This window comes from Cibotium barometz, chromosome 38 (assembly GCF_041138505.1).
Source record: "Cibotium barometz isolate CiBa-2024 chromosome 38, ASM4113850v1, whole genome shotgun sequence".
NCBI classification, from domain to species: domain Eukaryota; kingdom Viridiplantae; phylum Streptophyta; class Polypodiopsida; order Cyatheales; family Cibotiaceae; genus Cibotium; species Cibotium barometz.
In genome coordinates, this window is record NC_141083.1 from 21,453,718 (window position 1) to 21,479,541 (window position 25,824).

At 46.0% G+C, this 25,824-nt stretch overlaps 1 protein-coding gene across 1 annotated transcript in view; it reads right to left on the reverse strand.

Moving 5' to 3' along the window:
* Positions 1-25,824, reverse strand: part of LOC147616469 (calcium-dependent mitochondrial ATP-magnesium/phosphate carrier protein 2-like) — an 81,466-nt gene that overhangs the window by 2,190 nt on the left and 53,452 nt on the right. The window lies entirely within an intron of this gene.

Here is a 25,824-nt window from a genome sequence, read left to right on the forward strand (position 1 = left end):
TGCAAATAGTGAGGAGATATCATGCATGGCTACTGCCAGTGATGCCATCAAGGAGACTATCATCTATGTCATCCAAGAAAGCCATATCATCAAGACCAACATCTGCAGCATCCAAATCTTCAACCCCATCCTGACCAAGATCTACAAGTCCATGTGTCTCCTCATCATCCGAGGACTCCTTATCAAGCAATATAAACTTCTCTGGTTTGGGAGAAGCCATATCACCAAGCAAGCACAAATTAGCACTAACAAAAATCAAGTCATTGACTTGTTTTGTCCCAAATTTGTTCCTCTTCTTGGATGCAACATGGCCGAACACACTCCATAGTTGCTCAATCGGAGAGAAGCTTGCACCTTGAGACAAGATCCTTACTGCCAATGATTGAAACTGTGGTGTACGAGCCCCATAATCCTCCCACCATAAAGCAATCCCTATCTTAAACCTATCTCTCTGTGCATCATCCGATCCAAACCTTCCCAACTTGCTGCGATAAAATCCAAGTTGGTCTTTCACCAACCTTCATTTATCTGCATCACGAACCTGCCTAGAAAGCAGTGTCTCCCAACCATCCATCACCTCATCATCAGCCTCTTGCCCACATCCTTGGAACTCGGGATCCAAGACATACGCAGCAGCATGCATAGAAGAATGATAACCATTCCATCGTGCTTCACATAATTCTCGCACCTCTGCATATTTCTCATCAGACGAGCCCATTTCTCCTATTTTCTCGATCATTCGGTCAGCCCTCTCATAAACCTTGCCAATGCATGGCTCCCGTCCATCTGCAATCCGCATCAAGCGCATGATCGGCTTCATCATAGCATTGATAGTGTTGACTTCATCCCAAAATGTGAAGTCTTGTATGGTTCTTGCAACCTCTATGCCGGCTCTTGACCGAGAAAGAGCCCATCCCATCCACTCATTGCATACAACCAACTGCTTCAAAGGCAAGTGCACTTTGGATAACCTCTTCATCATGAGAAAGTTATAACCAAAGCGTGTCTCTGAGTACTTCAAGAGATCCTTTTTGGACGATCTCTTGCGGAATTCATTCAAAATAAACTGATGGTTTTGACTGAGGCTTATTATCTCCTTGCCTTTTTGAATGTGTGGATCAACCCATGGCAAGCTGCCAACATCCTTCAATTAGTTGCTCAAACAATGAGCAAAGCATGGACTAAATGTGATATGTGGATACCTATCTTCAAGCTTAAGACCAGCTGCTCTATTTGTTGCCTCACCATCAGCTAAGAACTGAATAACATTCTCTGGTCCAACTTTCTCAATACCTTCGGCCCACTCTTCCACAAGCTAATCTGCAGTTTTTCTAGTCCCAGAAGCATCATGTGATGAAATGAATTACATTCTTCCTCGAGAATAAGCAACCATGCCATGAATGGACCTTTTTCAAGTGTCACTCCAACCATCTGCAATAAGTGACACACCATTCTTTGCCCAACTTTCATGCACAGACTCTAAAGCACATTCAATTGCAGCTTTCTCCTTTTGCAACAAGGTGGTGCGTAGTGTCTCATATGAAGGAGGCTTGTATGTTGGGCCATACCATGCAATCTCCTGGACCATTTCAATGAAATATGGAGACCTGGCAACATTGAATGCTACATGATCATGATAAAAGAACCTTGCAACAGTTGCATCTACACTCTCTTTCTTGCGAGGATCCCAAGCTGCTCCCAAGGTTTGCTGCTTGCCGGAGCTTGCACTCATAGACTACGAATCTTGGGAAAATGCAAAGCTTCCAAGTCCTCCATATTGTTGTCCATCTCCCAAGTGTACATCTTCCCCATGTCTACTGAAGTAAGATGCATCAATTGCCGGTTTCTTTCGTGCACATGCTTTCTCCTCTTCACTTGGGTACTTTGCCAAAAGCTCTCTACACATTTCAAGTGTTGTCCCTGGGCATTTGTTCACTTGTGCTTTTTCATTGTTTACATGGCATAGATGTGCTCTCACACGGTTTGCTCCTCCTGACTTCTCTTTGTTACATTGCTTGCATTTCCATCATGTTGCACCTCCCTTAGATGAATACCTTTCTAGCCTTTCAACCTTGTCCCACTAACTAGCATTCGAAGCCGATCGCTTTGAACCCAATTAAGCCATGATTTCTGCAAATTCGGGAAAAAAGTTGAATAGACTTTCAAAGTTAACCATTACAGAGAAATGAGTCCTTTTTTTGTCTATTGTTTAATGAGGAGAGACTGTGCAATCCAGATTGTGACAGGTAATTTTTAAAACACCAAAAGTTCAAACAGAGAAAGATAGAGAGAAGAAAGAGAAAAGCTTGCTGCCTTGCCTTGTAAAGATGTAAACTGTTGAACTTGAGTCTTGATCACTCTGTTGCACATGGCCCAGGCATGCAGGCTGGTACCAGGCACAGTGTTGAGTGTACTACTGTCGTGGACTTGTAGACTGTAGTAGAATGTAGTGTACAGTCACCAGTGTACATTGTACACGGCAAGGGCTGGGGGCCTGGAGGCTGGGGCGACTCAAGACTGGCTGGCAGCTGCAGCAAGCTGTAGGTCGGCTAGATGTATGTCAAATCCCCATGGATCCCCTCGTGATCGACCTTGGTTCGAAACTCGAATCCTACAAACAAACGAACAAATAAACAAGCAAGGGGGTGCAGGCCTGACTCACCTCCCAACCATGACAGCCGTGGACGAGCCCACAATCTTGGCTGTCCCCACCGAGCCACGAGCTGAGCTAACTAGGTTGACGTACCGACCAATCTCCTCCTCGCAACGTCCCATACCGCCACGAAGCTGCCCTCGCGGGCCTCGAGATTGCTGCCGGCCTCGGCTGCATAAAGCAGGTGCACGTCTGCACTAGATCCAGGCTCCAAGACCATAGAGCTCTCACAAACTCGCGAGACTCTCTATATTACAATAACTAACCTTGGCCACCCTTTTATAGGCTCTTGGCCGGTCATCGGGCGTCCACACTTGGCCGCCCGCCCGTCCATACTTGGGTGCCCGCCCGTTAGTATTTCCGTAACTCAGCTCGTCAATCAGCCTGCCTAGTTCCAAGCTTCCCCACGTCTCGAAACTAGTCTTGCATGCGTATAGCACACGGTAGATACACACTGTGCACATGACATACTCCCCTTCCTCTAAGAGCTCACTCCTGAGCTCACTAAAAAGCCAGGGTAATCTCTCTGAAGAGAAGTCAATGTCTCCCATGTAGCGTCCTCCTCAACACGATCCTTCCACTTGATCTTGTATTCCGTGATAAGCGTATGACGCAATCTTCGTTCACGAAATCCAAGAATCTTTTCAGGTTCGTGCGGATCAAATGTCATGTCCTGGACATCTATAATTTCTTGAGGAGTAACTAACTGATCTGCTCCACCAAGTACTTCCTTAAGTCTACTGACATGAAATACAGGATGAACTTTCACATGAGAAGGCAAATCCAATTCATATGCAACTGAACCAATCCGTCGTGTAACACGAAATGGTCCACAGTATCTAGGGGATAATTTCGGAGATCTACCTGTCTGTAAAGTCTCGGAATCTTTCGGAACTCGCAAATACACCATCGTTCCTTCAGAGAACTCTCTAGGTGAACGATGTCTATTAGAATAAAACCTGTCTCGGTCTTGAGCACTTCTAATAGATTCCTTTGCAACTTGTAACATTTCTTGCATATCTTGCAAAAAATTATGTGCTGCATCATGCTGAAGTCCTGAGAATCCTACTGTAACAGGTGATCTAGGTTGAAAACCATACATAAGCATGAAAGGACTAAACCCTGTACTCGTATGCTTAGTACTGTTATATGCAAATCTGACACTTGAGAACATAATCTTCTACATACCCTTTCATCTTCGGCCAGTAAAAAGTGTGTTTCACTAATGATAGTGTCCTGTGTACCCCAGGGTGTCCAGCAGAAGGGGCGTCGTGACACTCCTTCAGAATCTTGGACCTAATGTCCAGGATCTGTGGTACACAAATTTTGTCATTACGGAATAGTAAACCATTCCGAATCATCCACTGACCTCCTGCAGCCTGAATGGTAGACTGCGCAGTCACCGAGTCTTGGTCAATCAATGAGCTCCCGTCCTGGATCTTCTGTCAAAATGGACCGAAATAACTATCAGTCCTGCAAAGCCCTCTCAATGATTGAAATAAGTCAGTAGAAATCTCGGTGAACGACAAAGTATTCACCTCTCTAATCCGACTAAGCGCATCTGCAATATTATTCATGGACCCTTTCCGATAACGGATCTCAAAATCAAAATCTTGCATTAACTCTGCCCAACGAGCTTTCCTACCTCTCAAATCATCCGCATCACACACATACTTGATTGACTGATGATCAGTCAATACCACAAACTTGGAGCCATATAAATAATGTCTCCAAACCTTGAGAGCATGAATCACAGCATAAAGCTCCTTCTTAAGGGTTGGCCAACGAGATTGAGTGTCGTCTAGCTTTTTACTTTCAAAAGCAACCGGTCTACCATCTTGAAATAAAGCAGCCCCAATAGCATAGTCACTGGCATCAGTTTCAAGAACATAAGGCCGACTAGGATCAGGTAATGCTAAGATAGGTGCTTCCTTGACTTTATCTTTCAAAAGTCTGAAGGCCATATCCAAATCGTTATTCCAAGTGATAGGCTGATTGAACTTACGTCCACGACCTTTCAATAAGTCGGTCATCGGTAGTGTGAGCTGAGAGTACTCCCGTACAGATTTCCGAAGAAAAACTACAAAACGGAGAAAAGAACGAAGTTGTTTCACTGTTCGTGGTATAGGCCAGTCCAAAACCTTCTGAACTCGGTCATAGTCAATGCTCAATCCATCTCTAGTGATCTTGTGTCCCAAGTAAATGATGTCGGTCATAAAGAACTCACATTTACTCAACTTAGCATATAGTCGATTCTGTCTTAAAATAGATAAGACAATCGTGAGGTGTCTGACATGATCCTCAAGAGTACGGCTATATATCAAAATATCATCAAGGAACACCACCACAAATTTTCCCAAATGTTCACGAAAAAGATCGTTCATCATTTGTTGGAAAGTGGCTGGAGCATTGGTTAACCCAAAAGGTAATACGAGAAACTCGTAATGGCCATACCTAGTCCAAAAGGCGGTTCTTTCGACATGCCTTTCATGAATACGTATCTGGTGATAGCCAGTACGTAAATCTATCTTCGTGAAATATTTCGCTCCTGCTAACCGGTCAATTAGGTCATCTGATCTAGGGAGAGGATAACGGTTCTTAATTGTCAGCTTGTTCAATCTTTTGTAATCTATACACATTCTCCAAGTATTGTCCTTCTTTCTCCTAAGCAACACAGGTGCACCCCAAGGTGATTTACTTGGACGGATCTGGCCCATCCTCAAATAATCTGCGAGTTGTTTAGCCAACTCATCTTCCTCAGCTTGGCTCATCCTATAAGGTGGAATACTCACAGGATGAGCACCAGGGATCAAGTCAATACAATGATCTACTGCCCGTTCAGGTGGTAAACCCGATGGCAATTCCTTAGGAAATACATCTTGAAACGAATCAAGTATCTTCTGTAATTCTTTGCTTTCAAACACACTTAATTCATTCACATCCATGGAAGGGATGAGAAAAGAAGAAAGTGGAATCAAGACACAATGGAAAGCGGTGTACAAAGAAGAATTCATTATATTTCCAAAATCAATTGTATTTACAAGAGGTCCCTGAGAGGGATGGATACAATCACCTAAAATACTATACTTGGTGTCCCTATGCTGAAAAGAAAAAATATGACTAGACCAATCTATCTGGACGTTAAGAGTCTTAAACCACTCAATCCCTAATAACAAGTCTACATTTTCCAGATGCATAACATATAGCATTCCAGAGTGTCTTTGTAGTCCTGAATCTGGATCGGAAGTATCTCGACCTTGCGATCCCAAACTTGTCTTCCCGCAGGTAGACGTACCTCATAGGTATGGTCGCTAAGTGTCGTATCAAGACTCAATTTCTGCACAAGTTTGTAGTTAACAAAGTTATGCGAACTGCCAAGGTCTAAAAGAATGTGAATTTTATGGCCATTCACTTCTCCATAAACTCGGAGAAGATCATGCATGCCAAATACCTTAGAATTGAACAGACAATCAGAACAAGTACTAGGGCGAGAAAGTACAGTAATTGACGTACCTGTCAAAGACAACTGGTTAGCTGCCTTTGGCTTGGGTCCTGCGTTTGACTTGGTACCCTTTTGCTTTGGGCACTCATTACGTATGTGTCCTTTTTCTTCGCAGATAAAACAACGTCCTTCCTTCTTGAGCTTCAAAGCCCTAAGGAGTCGTTTCTTCTTCGTTGGTGTCGAACTTGAATTCTTCGAAGGTTGGTCCGAAGACTTGCCTTCAGTTGCGTTAGCCTTAGGTGCGGAGAACTTTCTTTTATGCTTGTTCCCCTGCTCGGTAACGGGTTTCGACTTGGAAGAGACCATCGTATCATCATAGATACGAGCTGAATGAATGGCCTTGTCCAAAGTTTTACATTTGTTATTTTTAACCTGTAATCAATACGAGTCTGGTAAACCAGCTACGAAAAACCCCAACAGAGTAGTGGGATCCATCTTTGTAGCTTTCATCTGCAAGTCACGAAATTTCTAGAGGTGGACCTCATAAGTGAGGTGCTGCGAGGTCATGGTCAAAGCTGAAAACCGCACAACAACATCATAGTCATCCTCTTTCTTGAGGAATTCTTTCTTGAAAATGTCTTCAAATTGTGCCCAAGTCGTTGGCTTTGGGTTCAGTTCCTTCCACCAAAGCAAAGCTTTGCCGGACAGGAAACCTGCTGCTAACTGAATCTTCTTTCCATCATCATATGGATGAAACTGAAAGTGAACTTGCCACTTGTGTAGCCAAGTGTCCACGATCTCCTTGGTTCTCTGCTTTTGCTCGCCCCCGAACGGTTCCGGAGTAATATTGGGGCCTAAAGCAGAAGCCAAGGTATCCATTCCCGAGAAAGTAGAGAGGGTAGTGGTCAATAGAGCGATGGAGTTCTGCAAAGCCTGCATCTGGGTTGCGATTTGTGCTTGACGTTCCGTCGAAGAAGCTTCGAGAGCTACTTTGAACTCTTGGAAATCTGATTTTGACACAAACTCGTCAAAAAGATCGGCATCAGTGCCTTCCGTAGCCGGCAAGCCTTCGCGTTCCACGAGGGGCTCCAACTCTGATTCTTGGGTCGACATCGTGAAGAGGGTACATGGAGAGAAAATTCGATCTTTGCACAACAAAAGTGCGAGCGAACTCGAGAGCTTGAGAGCTTGAAAACTTGAGAACTTGAGAACTCGAGAACTTGAGAGATGTGTGGCAAGAAGCCCACTTGAGGGGGTTTATAAAGGTTTCCCAAAAGCCAAAAAAAACTCGAAAAGCTAGGCTTAGCTTTTGCTTTAGCTTTTGTGTGTTTTTTTTTGAACAGCAGCCCACCGTTCCATCTCGCGTTCCACCGGCGTTCCACGACCGTTCCGCCACCTGGTTGTTCCTGACCCCCGTTTCCATCATTCCCTTCATGCTGGCCATGGAACGCGTTCCACCGTTCCCCATGGGGGGAAACGAGGTTCCCCTGCTACTATGTAGTAAAGAAAGAACCTCAAACCATCTCATTAGTGGCCATAATAATGCATAGATGTGTTGATACATAGTTCACTTACATTTTTTACATGTTCTACAGTGCCATTTCAGAACGGGAACGGGAACGGGAACGACCATCTCTATGGAACGCGCTCCCCCGTTCCAAGAGCTTGGAACGGCGTTCCCTTGTGACTATGTTCTATGAGCATAGCAGAACTGAGTCACATCTCCTATAAAAGAAATATACATTCAGTCACAAATCCTTTTCATAAAAAATTATCATTGAATGTATTTATTGATTTCTTGCTGGAGAGGCTTAAACTCAATGCATGGTAATCAATTTTCCTTCGTCTATGCCGGGCACAATCACCCCTCCACAGCAGAGGTCATCCAAGCCATCTGGACTGACCTTATCAACACTCTCCATGGATTTTGGGAGTAAATTCACCAGCTCTCAGGCCATGCAGGAGAGGCATTTCGCTTTTCTTTGCATGTGGAGCCCTGGCCCCTTCTTGTCCAGTGGCAAGTGGCATCTTTTGGCATTAGCAGCCTCAGTGTGGCTTTCCCCCCATCCTCACTCTCAGACGTAGTCACCCAAGAAAGTCCATTTCAATTAATGCCTCTTTATGGTGGTTGTAATCTAGGCTTTCCAGCTGTCCTTTTACTAATAAAAGATTCTTTTTTTGGGGGTAAAAGAATATTGTATTCCATTCCCTGATCGCTAAGAAGGCAGTGGTAAATGGGTTGTTGCTTGAAGTCTTCTCACCATTTACCTTTCTTGCCCCTTCCAAGCATTACAGCCTAGTTTGAAAGTGATTCTACCAAAAGATGTCAATAAGAATCTAGCACAAGCTTCATGTCCATGAAGCAGCATATTCATCCTATGTACGATATCTCCACTTTCTACAGGTCAAGTAAAACAAAAAGTTCTGTTAAATTAAATGCATACTCTCGCTTCGCCATGTCATCTGCTGCACCAATAACGGTTACGTCATCTGATATGCTGTGCAAAATTAGGGTTTTGCAGACTGCACGCAGTTAGGGTTTCATTTGGGCCTTCTCTCTCTCTCTCTCTCTCTCTCTCTCTCTCTCTCTCTCATCACGCTGCGCACTGATGGCCACCTTGCCGTTCGAGTGCTCCTCTTCAGCCCGCCGTCGCCCTCTTCGCCCCTCCTCTGTCCGCCAACTGTGTGCAGCCCACCGCCGTTTCGCAGAATGCACAGTCAGGGTTTCGTTTTGGCCTTCTCTCTCTCTCTCTCTCTCTCTCTCTCTCTCTCTCTCTCTCTCTCTCTATCTCTCTCTCTCTCTCTAAGGCCACCTTGCTGTTCGTGCTGCTCCCCTTCAGCCCGCCATCGCCTTCTGCTCTCGCACCTCCTCTGTCCACCACCAGTCTCTCCTCTTCTCCCACCTTCACCTGCACTTCCACTCATGTCCTCTAATGCAGGCCTCGAAGGCAGCAACTAGGGGGAATAGCCAAGATGAACCTACAGGGCTGGAGGCATACATCAAGACCGTGGAGGACCACACCAAGAAGGCATCGATCGAGCAAAAGAAAGTGTTGGACAAGGTCCTTAACCAACACAAAAACAACCAACCGATAATCTGCACACATGCTCCAGGAATCACCTTGCCATACAAAGGAATTGTAAGAAACACCGAAAGCCCCAAGTCGCTCTTATCAAAAACCATGACATTCCCAATATCACGTCCACCCTATCAAGGTTCACGATGTAGAAGTCCAAAGCCTCCCAATAGTCCTCAATCTGGACTTCCAACCTAGGCACCGTTCGATCCAACACTTACACACGTCTATACCCCTAGCAAGATTGACCACATAACGGTGATCACTTGCCACTGTGGTAGCCGGAGTGTCTACACCAAACTTGAAGAAATAAAATTGTGAGCAGAGCTGTTGTCAAATAGAATCTGCACCTGATGGCCGCCTATTGATCCCTCAACTCAAAGGAGATCATGCCGACCAAAAAAGACTCACTAATCCGATACCCCTGGCAACTACTACTATCCAGATGATGAATTTCATCAGAAGAGATCCAAGAGTTACCTTGTAGTTTAGTAATGTGTATCGAGGTCTTACCTCCCGAAGACTTCTTCTTTGGACAATCCTTGTAGTGATGGCCAGGCTGGTTGCACTCGAAGCATAGGTTTTCCTTATGCCCCTCCGCTAGTTGTTCCTCGGTAAGCGACGCAGACCTTCCCTTGCCTCTAGAGCGCTTCTTGGGATTGCGCTACCTGATGACTAACCCTCCTTGGATGCTGCAACATGCCCTCGCTTTCTGTCTTTACAGGATTTTTGGCTCTTGCATGAGGTATTGTGTGTGCTCACCACCCCTTTTGACAGAAAGGGTCCCATCAAAATTTTTGGCATAACGATGGATGTCATCCAATGATGAGTGAATATGGTTCCGAAAAACCTCATTCTCATAATCCGACAAAAGGCCCAACAAGTATACCATATAAACCAACACATGAAGCTCCTCGAGGGCCTTATGACCATTTACCAGGTCTTTAAACTCCTAGGAATAGTTCTCTCGGCTCTTCTTTCCCATCTCCAATTTAAACAGTTGACGAAAGTTGTCTATCTTGTTTATAGAGACAGACTGTGTCTTAAACACATGCAAAAAAACAGCCAGCCCACTTTTTTGGTTTCACACGAAGGTCCTTCCACCAAGTGAACGTTTTATGCTAACTGAAGCATAATTTGAATCTAAATAATAAGTTGAGCATCAATGTATTGTACAGATCAAAAAAAAGTGGTCCACTTCCCAAGCCAGCTATCCAAATAAAGTTCCTCACACTCCTCACCAGAAAAAGGTTTTGGGAAACCTGCAAAGGAGGAGGATTACTAGCTGTAGCTTGGTGAGCTCGGGAGTGTAGCTCCGGTAGCTGTCTCTGTAAATCAAGCATAGTGGAGTACAAACAATCCACAAAAGGAGATGCAGGAGGGTGATGGCATCATGGCTTTCCATATGGCACAGGAGGCTACAGATAGCCCATATATTGATGATACGGCTGTGGGTATTGAGAAAAAGCAGAGTAATACATGGTAGATTAGGTCATCTCTCTATTGTGTATTGGGCATGAAGAAGAAGCAGTTTGCGCATGGGTTGAAGTCTTTGATTAGGCACTAATCGCAATCAACAATTCATAAACACACTTCCGCAAGCACCCATGTTACATTGGTAAAAGAGCATGGTGGAAGTCCTAGAGGTGCTCGATTAGTGCAAATTTGGAAAACGCAGCCATGGGGTTCTTCAACATAAGGTATCATGGTGGCGCTGGTATAAAGCCCCCAGATGCTTAGCCCGGCAGCCATGGTACAAAGATGAAGGGAGGAACAAGGGGTTGCAGGTTTCCAAGATTGGATCTAAGTCTCAGCCCAAGAAAGGTTCAAGGCTTTAACCCCCAAGGAGGGGACAAGAAGTACATGTGCATACAGAACAAAACAATAGAGATCGTGCGATCCAAGCTTGCAACAGAAGGTTTTCAAGACGAGATCTAAGTGGACAAGAGTACCTCAAGTTTTGGATGCAAGATGCCAAGGATGGAGTCTACATGGAGTAAACGGATGACGTCAATCATCCAAGTTGGATTCCCCTCATCAACCTTAGCAAGAGCGGATGTCACATGCACAAATGTGGACATGCTTAAATCCCCTATTATAGCTAGGATTAAGAGCCTTTTTAGGCATTCACCAACTTTTTTATGGGATTTTCCGTAGGTTGCTGTCCAAGGACCTGGCGGACAGCGGTCAAGTAGAGGTAGGGGCAATTTCATGAGCCTATAAATAGCAGTTACCATTTGGAGGCCATGTTGGCTAGGATCTATGTACATCTCGATACATATGTACAGAAAACACTGTTTCAGCAATCTCTCTGTTCATCTTTGCTTTTGCCCAATTCTTGATACAGGCAATCCTTCCGTATGTATGTCTCGTGCCCTACAACTAGGGTGGGTGCATGTGTGCATGTGAGGGGGAGAGAGAAAGAAAGAAAGAAAGAAGGTTATATTAAACGTCTACTAAAGACCCTATGGGCCAATGAGACCAAAGTGATACAATAATGTCCATGGCATATCTCATCATGGAACAGAAATCGCAATCAACATGGCATGGGACATGTAAACACTCAAGAAGCCCGGCTGCTGGATGAATTCATCCTCACTTAGCATGTGGAAGTGATCTCTGTAGAAGTGCATCTTTGGTGGGAGCTCCGAAGGTGTGATCCATGTGCAATGGGTGTAGAAGTTGAGAAGATCTAACCGGATAATCCGGTTGGCGTCCTCATGAGAGAGTTGGAGAAAAGGGGAGTCCAAACTGTATTGAAGGGGTGGGAGGCAGTCCATGTATTGAAGAGCATTACCTTGGTTTTACCGAGGGTTTTACCAAGGTTAACAGTGAGGTCCCGCTAAGTGCAAGAGTCCCGTAAGGCATCCAAATGTCTCTGAAGACCCTCAGGTGAACCTGAAAGGAGGACGATGCCATCTGCATAAAGTAGTAGGGGGATCGATATGCTTGCCAATGTAGGACCAGCCCTGCCCGATCTGTCAATGAAGCTGGAGATCTCATCAATGCAGAGCCAAAAAGAGTGGGTGATAGAGGACAGCCCTATTTCACCCCAATAGTGCTGGAGATCTCCTACAATGTACCTCCTAGGACTCACTCGTCCGTGAGAAGCTCAGAGGGCGACAATGCTCCAAACCATGTCAGATGGGACACCTATCTCCTGTAGATGTTATAGGAGCGCCAGGGTAGGCTAGTAGGAGCGCCAGGGTATCATCGGCATGTGAGATGTACTCGACAATGACTCCCTTATGATCCTGGTCCCTCCCATTACATAGTCTACGGATGGCCTTGAGAACAATGCCTTTTGTGAAGAAAGTGGAGGCGGTGGGGCAGGGATCTAGTGGTGGGGGTAGAGGTGATCGATGGGGTATATGATAAGAGGGAGCGTGCATAGAAGTGCCATGTGTCCGGGCAAGTGATAGGTGTGGGGGGTTGATGTTCTCGGAGTTTCCTCCATGCCTCTTTGCACTTCTCGGCCCTAAGAAGAATCAATATAACTCATCCACTTTCTAAGCGTAGATCTCTCGTTTCTTGTGTTGGATGAGGCGTTGAGAAATTCGTTGCGCTTGGCGCTTCGTCACTCGTAATTTTCCCAATCCGTACCTCATGCTTAAGACGCAAGGGTGGCTTGCCATTCGTCATCATACCAATAATTTTGGGACATGGAACTGCAAGGTGACTTGATCAGTGCAAATGAAAGAAGTGGTGGCAGATGTGTGGAGAATGGTGGTGAGCTGTGATGTGAGGGCGGGTAGGGGAACAGTAGGGGAGTTGGCGGTAAGATGTGGTCAAAGTAAACAAGGTCAAGCACGTGATCGAAATGGACCTGGGTGTAATGGAAGATGGGAGGTAGTGGCGGGGGGATGGGTGGTGTAAAAGTAAGAGTGAAAGAGGTAGGTATGGTCAGCTTGAAAGGGGGGTGGCGGGATGGAGAAATCAGGGAGAAGGTATGCCAAAGCCGGAGATCCCATCAAGAAATCCACGTTGATGGTACCTCCTGAGTAAGGGAAGGGGGTGAGGGCGTCAGAGGAGGGCCATCAAGGCATCCCGCTATAGATAACAAGACCATGTGCAACTCCCAGCTCAAGAAATGTCTCCCATACACCGTGATTCACGATCTTGTGATGATCTCTGTAACCCTGTGTCAAGGATGTCCAGCTCTTATAGTCTGCTAGGGTCATCCAGATCAAGTAGTGGGACCTAATGACTCCTCATCCCCAAGCAAGAGGACTTTCTCCAGTTGTAAGAACTTCATAATATCCCCATATAATGGTAAGTGTGGTAACTGGCCATGCTGTGTGGCGTAAGGGGAGTGATACGGTGCAAAATAACACACAGCAATGTGGATGACTCTGCCCCGGGTAAGCTGTAGCCACACCCAAAGATACCGTGCATCCCCGTCCTTTCGTACGATGCTGAGAATCTGCTACCCCTCTCAAGCCACCTACTCCTCCTGACCTGCGCGAGTCTCGCCTCAAAAAGCTGACTCCTACTCATACCCAACTATGTATGGTAAACCCCTCTCAAGGCTTTGATGAGTCTCTGTATAGAAAATGAAATCCCTACCTGTGAGAATCTTACTCAAAGATCTTGGATTCAACCACAGGGGATGACCCTGCCACCTTTGTAGATAGCCCATTTGACCGCTCTACAAACCTTCTCATGAACTATCACCATCGCCTCACGCCGGTGTGCCACCTATCATTCCCCATGTAGGCCTATGTGCCCTTGAGGATAGCCCATCTGTCTAAGAAGGCCTGTCTCCCGGTGGCATCAAGGAATCTTGTAAGCCTAGCGGAGCATTCCGTGACAGATTCCACCACGTATCCAAGAGATAGAAATATAGAGAGAGAAGATAGAGAGATGGAGAGAGAGAAGGGTTTAGGGAACTTTGCACAGGACACACTGAGTAGGGAACAGGCCCCGCTCCCTTTCAAGAATCTATTCAAGAACAATCCACGGGCTCACAACCCAAGATCAATACATCAATGAATACAAAAGCAAACAAATATGCCGCTGTAGAACCCAAGTCGAAGTCAATGTCAAGGCACGAGATCCGGGTGCCGAGCACACCATGGGGATGACCCACAAGATCTCTCACTGGGCTAGTACCAGATCCAAATCCAATGAATCCCCAAGCTCGTAAACAAGGTACACAAGTAATACGTGTAGAGATGACGAAGCTTATGGTATTCAGCCGAAGTAGAAAACAATCCACAAGAAGACGCACAGAGATGTACGTGCTGATTCACGTTCACGTGGCTACACGGCAGCTCTTGTACAGCGCATAACAACTAAGAGTAGAAGTAGCTATACGGCTCTGAGCAGCCAACCAGAGGCAGGGGGCAGAGGGCAACAAATCCAGCAGCGGTTCAAGCCGTGGCAGCTTGAGTTAGCAGCGGCCAGTAAGAGGCCGCAGCAATGGTTCAATCACAGGCGGCAGTACTGGCCAAGCACAAGCGACGTACGGCGGTGGTGGCCAGGCGGCAACTGGCGCAAACGCGTGGCGACGGCGCAGAGAGGCGGTTGTGTCAACAGATCCGTCAATCAGCGACGACAGCAGCGGCAATAGCCAGACAGGCAGCACAAGCAAGCACAGATAGCGGTGCGCAAGCAACCGCAAACAGGTGCAGGCAGCGCAAATAGGTGATGCAGCCAGGTGGCAATTGTACGGTGGCGCGGCAGCAGCCAGGTGCTAGTGGCCGTGGTATAGTGGCAGTATGGATGGCGCACAGGAGGGCGGTGGCAGTGCTGGCTGTATAGCAGCGAATAGGTGCTGACAGCCGGATTCCGTACACCTGTACGGACAACAATACGACGATGGAGTTCTTTCCCAATTCGATGATGATAACGATGAAGAGTTCTACGCCTTGTCCATGATGAGAAGGGAGAGGCTCATGCTAGTTTTATACTAGAGAGGAGCCTTGCTTTTTGCCAAAAGCTAGCCCAGCTTTTGCGTTGCCTTTTTTCAATGTGTTTTCTTTTTTACTTTTAATAATAAAATATTACTCAAATAAGGCCAACTTTTATCAAAGTTCTTGTGCTTTGCTTTTCTAGCTTTAGGGCCTTACTTTTTGGCCCTAGAGCTACTTTTTCATAAGGCCAACTTTTATCAAAGTTCTTATGCTTTGCTTTTCTGGCTTTAGGGCCTTGCCTTGTGGCCCTAGAGGTGCTTTCTGAAAAACCAGCTTTTTCTTTTCTATCCTGCTCAATCCCCTCTTGCCACTAGTGCTCCTGGCTCGCAAGGTATTCCAGGTACTGGCCAAGTAGTCTAGAACCCAGTGGACTACACATGCCATAAATCCAAGCATCGTCCACACATCAAAAACAGCACACAAAGTCAAAGAAATTCAAACATACATCAGTATGCAATGCACATGTAAAGATCCTCCTGTTCATGGATTGTCATGTTTGGTCTCATCGAAAACCGATGCTAAGCTATCTGGCTCCCGAGGAAAATTGCTCAGTCAATCATCAGGGCCATCTGGTCACTAGGACCACCCGAGTGTTCATCAATAGTCATCTGGGCTATCTAGTCGCACTGACCATCCGACTATGAAATCCAACACAATCATCTGGGCTATCTGGTCACTATGACCGCCCGACTGTCCATCAATAGTCATCTGGGCTATATGGTCGCATTGACCACTTGACTTTGAAATCCAAGGTATCTAGCACAAAGACCGTCCAATGGGTCATCTGGCATTGTTACCACCCAAATACAAATCTTGCTCCTTCGGTTATCTGGCATTGTTGCCACCCAAATACAAATCTTGCTCCTTGGGTTATCTTAGCATTGTTGCCACCCAAAATGGAGCATGTCCAATTAACCATTACATAAGCAAAATAATGGTCAATTACATTCCAATACATATACAATGAAGAGGGCTAGAGGTGCAATCCCCCTCTCTTAAATCTACCTTGGTCGCAAGACGTCTATGCTTGTACTTTAAATACATCTCGACCAATCGCTTCCTCATAAGCTCCAAGTATGTCTGGATAGTCCTTGAAGTACTCCTCTGGCATCCATTTCGCATCCAATGGCGAATAATTCTCGAATTTCAAGAGGAACTTTATGACCATTGTCTTTCCTCTTTTTCTCACAAAATGAAGCAGAATCTATTCTGGTTGCAAAATCTCTTCTTGCTCTTCCACCTCTGGTGGATCCTCCAATACAAGCTCCTCTGGGGCTGGTCCTGTGTATGGTTTCAATAAACTGACATTGAAGCCATTACGTATCCTCCCAAGTTCCAGAAGGTCCAATCGATAACATACATTGTTGATCTTTTTGGTAATCTGAAAAGGTTCGTAAGTTTGTGGGTAGAAACTTCTTGTTGATCATAACCTTGAAGTCGGTCCATGTCTTCGGCTTGATTCCTTCTAGCTTAGGTTGAATTCCATTCACAAACAAACGCATTTCCATTAGTGGTGGAATAGGATTATAAGAGTAAACTTCAATGAAACAACTAAAAAGTTGTTAAGATAAGTTGCCACATTCTCACCGACTTTTTGTTTTACCTTGTCCCATTCTTTTTGCACATCTACTTCAAAGTTTGTGGGTAGAAGCTTCTTGTTGAACATAACCTTGAAGTCGGTCCATGTCTTCGGCTTGATTCCTTCTTGTACCACCTTTAGCCACCAATTCAAGGCAGCATCCTTCAAGTGCATGCAAACCATATGAAGTTTGGACTTTTCAGAGAAGTTCTCTTCTCCAAAACAACATCGAACTGCTTAATAAAAGATAAAGCCTTTTGTGTATCCCTTTTACCATAGAAAGAATCAAGTACGGCAGTGGTGGCCACTCAGCAACTTGCGCAGACAAGCGGCAAACGACACAGAGAGGTGGTGGTGTCAACAGCTCCGTCAATCGGCAATGGCGCCGACAAGCGCAGATGGCGGTGCTAGCTGGCACAAGCGGTGCGCAGGCAGTTGCAAACAGGTGCAGATAGGTGGCGCAGCCAGGTGGTAGTTGTACGGTGGCGCACAAGTGATAGCAGCCAAGTACAGGTGGCAGTACAGAGCATAGGAGGGGTGGCGGCAACGCTGGCTATCCAGCAGTGAATAGGTGTTCATGACCAAATTCCGTACACCTATACGAACGACAGTACAACCATGGAGTTCTTCCCCAATTCGATGATGATGACGATGAAGAGTTCTACGCCTTGTCCATGATGAGAAGAGAGAGGCCCATGCTAGTTTTATACTAGAGGGGAGCCCTACTTTTGGCCAAAAGCTAGTCAAGCTTTTGCTTTGCCTTTTTTTCACTTTGCTTTCCTTTTTTACTTTAATAATAAAATATTACTCAAATATAAGGCCAACTTTTATCAAAGTTTGCTTTTTTGGCTTTAGGGCCTTGCTTTTTGGCCCTAGAGATGCTTTTGAAAAAGCAATGTTTTTCTTTTTTGTCCTGCTCAATCCCCTCTTTGCCAGTGGTGCTTTTGGCTCACGATCAACTCAGTTTGACTTTTTGCTTTTCTCTGTTTTTTGACCCTTGAGAATGGCACTAGTGGCATTTTCCCCTTTAAGGTAATGGGAGGCTCTGAGAATGGTAGTTGTGCCATTCTCCCCTTCAATCAAAATAATGGGATGCTCTAAGAAACGTACTATTCCAATTCTTAGGGTGCCATTCTCCCCTTTAATCACGTTAATGGTAGATCTTGAGAATGGCATCATTGGCATTCTTCCTTGAATGTAAGGGAGAATGGTAGTGGTGCCATTCTCCCCTTTAAAGTTATGGATGTGAAAAGAGTGCAAGGAAGGCCAAATAGTTACAAATATGATCCTCTCTCGTGTCATATCCTTCCATGCCCTCCATGTACCTACAAGGAGAGGGGGGGGGGGTCCTGTCCACTTTTATCATTTGGCAAAGCATCATGGCATCTGCCTTGGGGGAAGCCCCACCTATAGCCCCCACACTCGCACAAGGAGGGCCTTATCCTTCCTGCGTTTCTCCTCCTCGTGAGTCTGGACTCTCATGCATGATGCTCTGTGGGGGTTGTGCTTCTTCACCACCTCCACCCAATCTTTCTTGGTGGTCTGCAGTTCTGTCATGTGTATGCATGGACATGGCAGCTTTCCAAGCTAAGACCTGATTTGGCAACAGATAAACATTAGGCTTAGGGCACTAGCTAGGCTCAACAGAATGCAGAAGAACCCCAGACAGATAAGATGGCTGCCAGCCTGTATCTATTGCTGTTGGCCGACAGATGATTTGCAGAAGATGGGGTGAATCTTTGCTGCTAGCCAACAGCAGGTCAGCCAAGTCCTTTGCATGATGTGAGCCTATAAAAAAGGCTAGGCTGCGAACTCTGAGTGTCTCTGCTCTCTGGAGAGTAATTCCCTGCTGTGTAGGCGTTGGGAGTGGGTGGATCTCTGAAAAAATGTAGTAATCTTTGATTGTCGTCCCCCCTCTGGAGCTGTCTAAGCCTGTAATGATGTCTCTCTGTGACGTTGTATGTCTAGAATGAATCTCCCCAGTATGCGCTAGTCTGCTGCCTCAAAGATCTGGCGTAGGGAATGTGGCTCTCTGAATAAAATGGGATATCTCTCTCTGATGGCTGTATATGCCATAGTAGCAGGGGAACCCCGTTTCCCCCCATTGGGAACGGTGGAACGCGTTCCCCCATCGCATGGACAAGTGGAACGCCGGGAACGCATGGTGGAACGTGGAGGTGATCGAAAAATGGTGGAATGGCAGGGAACGTAGGTGGAACGCTAGGTGGAACGCGCCAGGGAACGCTAGCCTGCCGTTCCCCCACGTGGGAACGTGCAGGTGACGTGGAATTTTTAAAAAAAAATGAAGCCCGTAAGCCTTGCAGCGCTAGGCGCTTTTCGGAAATTCGCACAAGCCCGTACGCCGCCCGCCGCCCGTCGCTTTTCGGAGTTCACGCCGTTGCTGTCCACAACTCCACGAGTACAGCCGCCAGCGCCCGTACTGTCCTGCCCGTACAGCAGCGCCCGTACTGTCCTGCCCATACAGCAGCTGTTCTTTCAACTCCTGAGTCTTGACATTCTGTACTGCTGCCTGCATAGTACAGTACTACAGTCGCCCCAGCCACCACTGGCAGCCAGGCCCCCAGCCCTTGCACTGTGCAGACTACAGTCATCTAAAAGGCAAGGCAGCAAGAAGCTTTTCTCTTTTTTTTTTGAACTTTGAACTTTTGGTGTTTTAAAAATTACCTATGGTGAATCACAATCTGGACTGCACACTGCACAGTGCACAGTCTCTCCCCATTAAACAGAAGAAAAAAAAGGACTCATTTCTCTGGAATGGTTACCTTTGAAAGCCTATTCAACTTTTTGCCCGAATTTGCAGACATCATGGCTTACTCGGGTTCAAAGCGATCAGCTTCGAATGCTACTTGGTGGGACGAGGTTGAAAGGCTAGAAAGGTATTCATCTAAGGGAGGTGCAACACGATGGAAATGCAAGCAATGTAACAAAGAGAAGTCAGGAGGAGAAAACCGTGTCAGAGCACATCTATGCCATGTGAACAATGAAAAAGCACAAGTGAACAAATGCCCAGGGACAACACCTGAAATGCGTAGAGAGCTTTTGGCAAAGTACCCAAGTGAAGAGGAGAAAGCATGTGCACAAAAGAAACCGGCAGTTGATGCATCTTACTTCAGTAGACAAGGGGAAGATGTACACTTGGGAGATGGACAACAGTATGGAGGACTTGGGAGCTTTGCATTTTCCCAAGATTCGCAGTCTATGGGTGCAAGTTCCGGCAAGCAGCAAACCTTGGGAGCAGCTTGGGATCCCCGCAAGAAAGAGAGGGTAGATGCAGCTGTTGCAAGGTTCTTTTATCATGATCATGTAGCATTCAATGTTGCCAGGTCTCCATATTTCATTGAAATGGTCCAGGAGATTGCACGGTATGGCCCAACATACAAGCCTCCTTCATATGAGACCATACGCACCACCTTGTTGCAAAAGGAGAAAGCTGCAATTGAATGTGCTTTAGAGTCTGTGCATGAAAGTTGGGCAAAGAATGGTGTGTCACTTATTGCAGATGGTTGGAGTGACACTCGAAAAAGGTCCATTCATGGCATGGTTGCTTATTCTCGAGGAAGAATGCAATTCATTTCCTCACATGATGCTTCTGGGACTGGAAAAACTGCGGATCAGCTTGTGGAAGAGTGGGCCGAAGGTATTGAGAAAGTTGGACCAGAGAATGTTATTCAGTTCTTAGCTGATGGTGAGGCAACAAATAGAGCAGCTGGTCTTAAGCTTGAAGACAGGTATCCGCATATCACATTCAGTCCATGCTTTGCTCATTGTTTGAGCAACTTATTGAAGGATGTTGGCAGCTTGCCATGGGTTGATCCACACATTCAAAAAGGCAAGGAGATAATAAGCTTCATTCAAAACCATCAGTTTATTTTGAATGAATTCCGCAAGAGATCGGCCAAAAAGGATCTCTTGAAGTACTCAGAGACACGCTTTGGTTATAACTTTCTCATGATGAAGAGGTTATCCAAAGTGCAATTGCCTTTGAAGCAGTTGGTTGTATGCAATGAGTGGATGGGATGGGCACTTTCTCGCTCAAGAGCCGGCATAGAGGTTGCAAGAACCATACAAGACTTCACATTTTGGGGCTGACCGAATGATCGAGAAAATAGGGGAAATGGGCTTGTCTGATGAGAAATATGCAGAGGTTCGAGAATTATGTGAAGCACGATGGAATGGTTATCATTCTCCTATGCATGCTGCAGCGTATGTCTTGGATCCCGAGTTCCAAGGATGTGGACAAGAGGCCGATGATGAGGTGATGGATGGTTGGGAGACAGTGCTTTCTAGGCAGGTTCGTGATGCAGATAAACGAAGGTTGGTGAAAGACCAACTTGGATTTTATCGCAGCAAGTTGGGAAGGTTTGGATCGGCTGATGCTCAGAGAGATAGGTTTAAGATAGGGGCTGCTTTATGGTGGGAGGATTATGGGGCTCGTACACCACAGCTTCAATCATTGGCAGTAAGGATCTTGTCTCAAGGTGCAAGCTCCTCTCCGATTGAGCAGCTATGGAGTGTGTTCGGCCATGTTGCATCCAAGAAGAGGAACAAATTTGGGACAAAACAAGTCAATGACTTGATTTTTGTAAGTGCTAATTTGCGCTTGCTTGGTGATATGGCATCTCCCAAACCAGAGAAGTTTATATTGCTTGATGAGGAGACACATGGACTTGCAGATCCTGGTCAGGATGGGATTGGAGATTTGGATGCTGCAGATGTTGGTCTTGATGATATGGCTTTCTTGGATGACAGATGATAGTCTCCTTGATGGCATCACTGGCAGTAGCCATGCATGATATCTCCTTACTATTTGCAATGTGCATGTCACCTTGAGGCTTGGACTTTGGACTTGGATTGTTTCTTTTATCTAGGCTGTGCCATGTGGGCCACATTTTGTGCTTTTTGTCACTTATGTCATGTATGATGTGGGCTAATTTATTTTGACTTGTGAGATCTGTTCAGTGTTAGTATCTAGCCATGCAAATTATGGTGCACTAGACTTTAGTGTGTCTCTGATTTGGTTATATAAATGTGCATTGTATGTTAAGATTTATCGTCATTTCTAGGAATTATCTAGGTCGTTCCCTGTTTCCGTTCCCCCTCGTTCCCGTTCCCCCTTTTTCTCGTTCCCGTTCCCCTGGTGGTGCTTTCGTTCCGTTCCCGTTCCCGTTCCGTTGCTACTATGGTATATGCTCTACATCTACATACATAATGCTCCTCACTCTCCACCTCCTCTCTGCACAATCTGCATACCCTCTCCTCTCGGGGGATCCGTGCTACTCTGCCAATCCCGATCTCCAATCGATGTGATGAGACTCTAAGCTGACCAACAGCTACTCGGGCGGTAAAAAGCCCTCCATGTATCTAGGCCTCTCTATAAATCCATCATCAGTGATACTCATGAAGTGATCTTTGTAGTATAGCATCTTCGGTGAAAGAGGCTGTGTAGGCAATATCCATGTCTCTCGTGTATAGAGCTGCCATAGGTCCTGTCTCAATACTCTGTTCCTCTCACTATGAGAGAGACGGATATGTGGTGCATCCCTGTCATACTGGAATGGTGGTAGATGATCCATGTCTAGGCCATGCTGTGAGAACCAATGTGTGACCTCTGCCTACCATGATCCTCTGTCTCCTGCCTCAGCCAGCTGTCTAGATGCCTCAAAAGCTCTGTATGACAATCTGTCCATGCGTGCCATCATGAGGGCCTGTGGTCTCTCTATCTGTGTCCACCAATGGGTAGCAAGTCCTGGCGCCCATACCGCTGCTCCATACATCAGTGCCGGTGTGACTAATGTGTCAAATAGCCACCCCTTCGTCCGAGGCTCTTGAAAATGCGCTTGGTGACACTGTCTCTCTATCCTAGCCAATGCTGCATTCCCCCATGTCAATCTAGCTCTGGCTGCTAAACCCATGGTGAAGCGCGTGGCTGCTGCAGAGAAGGTAACCCCTAGGTACACGTATGATGTCACCACCTCCACCTGGCGTCCTGCGAGAGTGAATGTCAACTGACTCCTGCCTTGTCTCGATGTAACATGGCACTCGTAAAATGCTAGAGCTGATCCATGTACAAAGCATAGGCTCGTATATCATCCTAAGATATCCCGCATGGCACACTACAACTTGGCACTCGAGTGGTAAAGCTGAGCCAGCGTGAGGGAGTCTGTGATGGTGTAAAATGATGGCCTTATTCTCCTATGGTGACATGGGCGTGGGCGGGGGCCTCTGGTCGAGGTCGTCAACCTCTCCATAGCTTGGCAGCTCTCTCTAGTGTCACTCCTCTCTGTCGGGCTCCTCCATCAGCCTGGGGTCCAAGCATAGTTGCCAGGCGTTTCATGAAACGTGTTTCATAAACGTTTCATTCATTTTCCAAAAGTTTCAAAAACGTTTTATACAAAAAGGGGGGCTACAGGCCTCAAAATCTATATACAGGTTTATAATATGTTAAAAATATGTTGCCTTCCCTGCAAAACAATATTAAACATGCATCATTTACACATTAAAACATGTTTACAAGCTAAAACTAAAGAATCTGGGTGACCCAGTTACAATGGGCACCCAACTGAGTCACTGACCAATTGGCATAAATAAACTCGCAACATCAAGAATCAAGATCTGGATTTCATTATCAATAATGGCACTCAAAGTGATAACAAAAAGTTTGAATCCTGAGCTGATACAAAAAAAGTAAACTGAAGTCTGAAATACACAAAGTAAAGCATGCTGAAGCCTGATAGATGCAATCATGCATGAATGATGAAAAATAGTAAACTAGAGCAGCTTGATAGCCCCAAAGACTAGATTCCTCAATATGGAGTGTGGGCACTGCCAACTAGGCACTCAATCCTCAACATCCTCGATGTCCTCATCAGTAGTCTCCTTGGTAGACTCAATGTCACTCTCAGAAGAGGATGATGCTGGCTCAACTGCCGCACTCGTCTCAATTGCTGCACTAGTACTAGCACCTCCTGATAATGCTACTGTATGAGCAGGTGCCATCAACTCCTCATACAACATGGCATATTATATCGCGCTCCTCGTGAGGAATCTCTGGGACATCTTTCATCTTCTCAATGTTGATTTTATCGACATTGACCTGGCGAGGCTCTATCGGATTGCCCAACTGCTCAATTAGGCGGAGATTGCAATGGCAATACACCAACCGCTCCAACTAAAGTATACAACCTATTCCTCTTCTTTGTATGGAAGAGGGCCCATGTGCTCCAATTCCTCTCAGCAGGACCGGAACTGCAATCCTGTGAGAGGACTCGAATGCCGAGGCATTTCTGCCATTAAAAATACAAAAACTTTGTAAGTACAGTGTACTAAAGTCTAAGTATAATCATCATTGATCAATGTGTTATGTAAATAACAGACTTGTCTTTTAGAGTTGTACTCACCAAGTGAGGGCTATTGATCCCATACTTCTCCCACCATGAGACTGGCTGAAGCTGTCTCTCTCGCATGCATGCAGTCTGTCTACCAAATGCATGACTGGCATTCCAATACACTAGCCGCTTATCCTCCAAGCGTCTCATGAGCTCCACATCTCCTCCTGTCCATTTCTGAATGTAATCTTGCCATCCATCTTCCAACTCTTCATTAATATACTACGCCTCACTATGCCAGAGAGGGTGCAATATGTGGACAACCCCCACCGGTCATTCCAAACCCGTCGAATGTCCTCAACCTTGAAAATTAGCCATGAATGATCAAAGCTATTAGCTCACTCCTACAGGGGACGATAGATCATAGTATGATACAAGTTACAACAAGAAGGCAACTAGTTGGAAGTTCAATACCTCTCATCTGTTGAGAGAGTGCATCGGTTAAGAGCCTCTCCAATCTGGTCCATGAACTCGTACAAGAGTCCAAGAGTGTTGCCCTCCATGTCAATGATGCGAAGAACACTATAGATTGGTTGAAGAGCGCTCAATAAAGCCTCTGCCTCCTTCCACTAATCTTCTTGCATCACTCTGCGTGCAAAAGCTGCTCATGGTCTTCCCAACTCATCCACTCTCGACTAACCACTATGCGCATGAGTCTCTGTCGGACTCTCACTACCCTCTCAACCACAATGAACATATATGCAAACCTCATTTGTGAGGGCTTCAAAAATTCAAGGTCACTATTGGCACGAAACATTGCCAAGACCTTGGGCCTCTTGGTAACAAACTTCACCAAGCTACACGTAGTGTCAAAGATGTCAGCAATCCACCTAATCTTGGCAAGATCTTCAATGAGCAAGTCTAGGCTATGGGATGCACATGGAGTCCATACAATCTGCGGGAACTCATCCTCTAGCATCCGTCCCATAGAGACAGTTGCTACCATTATCAATGACCACCTGCAGTATGTTTTGTGGGCCTATCTCCATGATAGCCTCGCGAAGGTGTGACCATATAAATGCTTCTGTCACCACTGTCCCAGGCATAGACGCATGAATGGCACGCAAAAACATATTGCCCTTGCAAGAGGACACCAAAATATTGTACACATTCCTCTTTCGTATATCTGACCACCGGTCACATAACAATGTGCAACAATACTTGCTCCAAGTGGCTTTTAATGGCTCCATCTCCACCTCCACTGCTTGTTGCTCTCTTCTTAGCTCTTTAGTGCGCAAGGTCTCACAGGAGGGTCCCTCCCACTCACATCCAATGCAGCTGATTGCCCTCATGGCCTTTTTCCATCGTGGTGTGCGCACAATGTGAAAAGACAAAGCACATTGGACGAAAAGCCTAGTGAGTTCCCTAGTTCCATCTTTAATTGCCTGCTTTTGCATGCTTGCTTGAATGCTTGCTCTCTTGAGAGGCTTTAGGTGCTATGGGCACAGGGGTTCGTGTTGCCGTGGGAGTGGAACTACCGGCACCCCCAAATTCTGCTTGGCTCTGGGCATCTTCCTCTGAACCCAACCGTGTTCTCTTTGATGCATCACATGTATCCTCACTAGCCCCAATATCCTCAAGCACAGGCCCACAACCTCCTGCCAGTTATTGTCTTTTCCATTCTTGTAGCTCGGCTTTGATGTTTGCATGCACCAATGCCTTCCCCGGTTAAACCTGTGAAATGAGCCTTAACACGGATTATGGACCCTCCTGAGCAAACCCCACAAAAATTGCATTTCCACTTTTGTGTGC